Source organism: Nannospalax galili, unplaced genomic scaffold, assembly GCF_000622305.1.
Source record: "Nannospalax galili isolate Female #2095 unplaced genomic scaffold, S.galili_v1.0 scaffold85, whole genome shotgun sequence".
Classification (NCBI taxonomy): domain Eukaryota; kingdom Metazoa; phylum Chordata; class Mammalia; order Rodentia; family Spalacidae; genus Nannospalax; species Nannospalax galili.
This window is the reverse complement of record NW_008358866.1, coordinates 2,828,931-2,834,022: the sequence shown is the minus strand read 5'-3', so window position 1 is coordinate 2,834,022 and position 5,092 is coordinate 2,828,931. Positions and strand designations below refer to the sequence as shown.

General features: G+C 42.4%; 1 protein-coding gene across 3 annotated transcripts in view; it reads right to left on the bottom strand.

Annotated features, from left to right (window-relative positions):
- Dmtf1 (cyclin D binding myb like transcription factor 1) overlaps positions 1–425 on the bottom strand; it is a 54,430-nt gene extending 54,005 nt beyond the window's left edge. Inside the window, exon 1 of one of the 3 annotated variants that reach the window (XM_008822477.3) lies at positions 241–425. The gene's annotated coding sequence lies outside the window, so the exon portion shown is untranslated. The remainder of the gene's footprint in view (positions 1–240) is intronic. The other 2 variants (XM_008822480.3, XM_008822481.3) reach the window with 2 other exon arrangements.
- Between the last annotated feature and the right edge of the window lie 4,667 nt (positions 426–5,092).

The following is a 5,092-nucleotide window of genomic DNA, read 5'->3' as shown; positions in this document are numbered from 1 at the left end:
TTTCCCCCCCCCCGCCCCGCGCCCTGTCCCCCGCTGGAGGAACCCCGGGCCGCGGGGGCCCCCGCCCGCCGGCTCCGCGGAGGAGGCCGCAGGCCCAGCGTGCGTCCGGTCGCCCCGGCTCCGCCGAGGCCCCGCTGCGACGGCGCCAGCAGTGCGCGGCCCGCGAGAGGCGGCGAGGGGCCGGCCGGCCTCCGAGGGCGGAGCGGCGGCGGCGGGGCCTGAAGGTTCCATTGCACTTACTTCCTGTTTTGGGTCCGGGCACTTGGGAAGAACCAGGATGGAGGCTCCAAAAAATACCAGGATGGAGGAAGCAGCCTCGGCCGAGAGTGGCTGCAGCTGGGGTGAGCGAGCGCTAAGAGCCACCGGAAACGGGGCCCCACGGCCCCCACCACCACCCGGCCCGCCTCTCCCGCGGGCGGCCCCGCGCCTTCGCGATGTCACTTCCGGAAGTGGCTGCGCGCTGGCAGGTGGCCCGGCCAGTGGGGTTTGCTTAGGTGCTCGCCGCCATTCTGCTCTGTTTGTGGTGCTCGCCATCCATCTCTGTTGCCATAAAGGAAGGCCTTTCCTAGGCACATCTGTGCCATCTGGCGCTAGGGACACTTAGGCCTCGGGGGCCGTGTTTCTTAGTTCCTGGAGGATCCGGAGTGGAGCGGAGGGAGTGGTGCTTCGGAATGGCTTGAAGGGGCCTCAGAGTGCCAAAGAAACTGGGTGTGTGTGTCTGCTCTTTCATATTTGGTCTGCCAAAGATGTTATCTGGGCCCTACTTGTATGTGATCTCGCTAATTAGGAAACCACTGAGCGATATCCATTTTAAAGTTCAGTGCTAGGGGTCCACGCAGACAGCTGTTACATTTTGTGGAGACCTTTTTGAGAACAAAATATAAGCCCTGCCCCACACCAATCTTTCAAAGTATGAGATCCCTGGCAGTGGTATTTTTATGTTGTTTAAATTTTTTTGAGAATTGCATACCTGAGTACCATGCATTTTGGTCATAACCACCCCTTCCTTTCCCTTCCAATGCCTCCCGAGTCCTCCCCTACATCCCCCATTCAAATTCATCTACTTTATAAGAAATATGTATACATACACATACATATATATAATGTATAAAACCCGTGTCCAATTAGTGTTGTCCATGTGTACTTGGGTATAGTGTTGACCACTGGGACTAGGGCAACCAATAACTCCTCGGCTGGGCTAGGGCTTTGTGACCCCTCTCTGCTCCATACTAGAATGTTCATGGTGTGGTCTTGTGCAGGCAACCATAGCAGTTGAGAGTTCATGGGTGCAACATCTCTGTCATGTCCAGAAGGACTATTTTGCAGCAGCCCTCCCAGTCCTCTGGCTCTTATAGTCTTTCCACCTCCTCTTCAGTGCTGTACCGTCAGCCTTTGGTGCAGGGGTTTTTATAGATGTTTAATTTGGGGATGGGCACTCCACAGTCACTTACTCGCTGCTCTGTGATCACTTGTGGTTCTCTATAATAACCTCTGTCGTTGCAAAAAGTGCAGCTCTCATCCCTCACCAAAGAAGCCTCTTTTTGCTGTTTTTAAAGAGCCCCAAGCTGGGCATAGTGGCCCACATTTATAATCCTGGCAACAAAGAGGCGGAGGCAGATTACAGAGTTTGAAGTCAGCATAGGCTACACAGACTCTATCTCAAATAAAAGTTGTAAAGCTCAAGGTTCTAAGTGTTCTGGGCCCCATTGGTACTCCTTTTGAGTCCAACCTCATTCATTTATGGAGCCATATATAATAGTCTGCTTCCAGTTCTTCATTGGTGACAGATTTTAAAGTTTTCACTAATAGTCTTACATCCCAAAGACTATGTTGGAAGCTTGAACAATGATTCTGAAGTAACTAACAAAGCTATGACACTGAAAAATCTTTTGATCAGAAATTTTAATATTTACTTAGGTTTGTAGCTAAATGCATGTAGTTTTCATGAGTATACCATGTTTCCTCACAAATGTATGTCACATAAATTAGAAAGACTATAAGAATAATAACCACTACACATGTATTAGAATAACCAATTGAAAAAAGAAAAAACCAAAACCAAAACCAAACCAAAACAAAACAAAACAAAAACCCCAAATCACTGACAATACCAAATACTACCAAGGTTGTGGGAAGCACAGACTCATTGTTGGTGATAATGTAAAGTGGCATAGCCTCTTTGGAAGATAGTTTAGCACTTAAAAAAAAAATAACATTCTTATCATATGATAGATCACCCTCTCCTTGTTCTTTGCCCAAATAAACAGAATACTCAAGTACACACAACACCTGTACACTTTGTTAACTGCAGCTTTATTAAACAGTTGCCAAAACTTGGAAGCAACCAAGATGCGCTTCAGTAGGTCAGTGGATAAACTAGTACATACAAAGAATGGAATATTATTTAGTGCTAAAAAATGAGCTATCAAGTCATGACAAGACATGGAGAAATCTTAAAATGTATATTACTAAGTGAAGGAAAATCATCTGAAAAGCTATGTATGATAAGATTATACCATTATGATATTCCATAAAGGGCAAAGATAATGGAAACAGATTAGTGGTACCATGAAGAGGTCAATGAATACAGTGCAGGATTTCTTGCAGCTGCAGAAACCATTTTGTTTGCTACTGTAATAGATGCATGCCCAATAGTTTTAGCAAACCCCATGAGTTTGATAAATATATCACCAAGAGTGAATCCAATATAAACTATGTACTTTGGGTGTTAATAGTGTATCAATGTAGGCTCACCTACTAAAATAAATGTCTTTTTCTGATAGTGTGGGAGAGAGGGGGTGAGGGTGGGGCTCTGTGTGTAAAGCCAGGGGTTATATAGGAATTCTCTGTACCTCCTGCTCAATTTTGTTGTGAATGTAAAGCTGCTTTGTTTTGTTTTTTCTTTTTGTGACAGGATCTCCCTGTAGCCCCAGCTGCCCTGGAACTCATTATGTAGACCAGGCTGGCTTTGAACTCACAGAGATCTGCCTGCCCCTGTCTCCTGAGTGCTGGGATTAAAGGCATGCACCACCATGCCCACAAAAGTGTTCTTTAAAAAAGTGTTTTTTTTTAAAAGCAAGTATGAAAGGGACAAATAAACCTCTGGATTTGAAAAGTGTAAGCCAACATTCTTGTGTGCTTGTTTATGTGCCATTTATGTGTATTAAACTCACTTAATGTTCACAGATGCCAAATGCTTCACTACACTTATTACTAGTGACTCCCACTTTTCCATAAGAACCACAGAGAAATGATAGAATGTGTCCAGGTAAGTGGTAGAGTCAGAACTGAAGCCTCAACTCCAGAGCCTGTGCTCTGAACTACCCTGCTTGTAGCTCACAAATACACTGTGACACTCATAATGGAAACAAAGAATAGCCAGTTTTCAGATTCCTTACTTAACTGGAAGAGGGATGTTTGACCAATTTTTCAAAATTAAATTTGAAACATTTTATTGTGTTGATAATTTTTAAAAAATATTTTATTTTTTATTTTTATTCTATACGTATGAGTGTATTGCCTGCATGTATGTAAGTGTAGCCATGTCATGCAATGTTCAGAGGTCAGAAGAGGGTGTCAGGTCCCCTGTAACTGGAGTTACAGACAATTGTTAGCCACCATGTGGGTGGTGGGAACCGAACCTGGGTCTTCTGTAAGAGCAGCCAGTGCTCTTAACCTCTGAAAATCTCTCTAGCGCTCATGTGTTGATAAATTTTATTACCAACTTGCAGTACTCTGCATCTTATTGGAGTTCTTTAATTTTCCATTTTTACGAGTACATAAGTAATGCTTATGTAAGGAAAAAATGAGTCAGGACAGTATCATGCTGGTGATGGATCTGACTTGAGTGTAGATCTCACCTCTGTTGTTTAACAGTATGTTACTTTGTTTCACTTACTTCAGAAATACAGAGATAAAAATCTACCTTTCAGAATAATGTAGACTCCTTACCTTGCTTAGAGAGCCTGACATGTGTAGTAAGCATTAAAATAGAAATTATGAAACCCATGAAACAGAAAAGCAATAAAATAACTGAAAGAGAAATTATCAGGAATAATGATTATATCCAAAGAATAGTTGATATATTTATGAGAAAGTGTTTTATAACTAGCAAGCACACTTTTCTAAACAGTATGCGGGATTTTTTTTCACTGAAGCATAAAATTCATGTTTAAATTGTAATTTTGCAGCCCATTCGCATCTACAAAATCTCAGGTATGCTTGCACTCTACTGATACTTTCCTTAAAATGTCATATATGTCCTTAAAATGTTCTCTCTGGTTTTTTTTATAGCTACCTTTTCCTGAGGTCAGTTGGTATATTTAAAGAAAACTATATTTTAGTACTTACATAATGCATAATTATGTGGGAAATTCAAGAGGATTGGGGATTTCTCCCTACAAGCAATCGATTTAAGCTGGGTATCCTCCAACACAATTCTGAGACATCCATGTGCAACAATGTCAGATCATATAAAGTGAGGGCTCAGTCTTCAGGACTGGCCTCCACCTGCACAACAGATGCCAGTTACAAGTCCCAGGTCATTTTTTCCTCTGCTTCTGACCAACCCTGTATTCATTGGAGTTTCTAAAAGCTTCTTCTTAAATGTAATTAACTTGCTTGAGTGGTTCTCAGAACTTAGGGAAACATTTACTTATGTTTGCTGGTTTAATATAAAGATTATTAAAAAAAAAAGGAAGTAATACATGGGGAGAGAGGTATGAAGGAAAGATAAAGCTTTCACACCTTCTTAAAATGTGCCACCCTCCAGGAATGTCCACATGTCAGCTATCCAAAAGCTCTGTGAACCCCGTCCTTCTATGTTTTTTTGGCGGCCACATTGCATATGTATGATTGAAGCATGGTCATCATGTTGAGATGTGACTGGACAAGAAGGGATAGGATCTAATTCTAATATATTTTCACTGAGTGGGAAAACTTAGCAAGGCTTGTCTTTTCAAATTCTTGTTTCTCTTTGTAACATTTTTTTCTTATAGGCCCAAGGCTAGCATCCTTTTGAAGTAGAGATCTATCATTTACTAACAGATAATGCAGATAAGAGAGTTTCTTTACTCCCATCTCTATGTCAGAA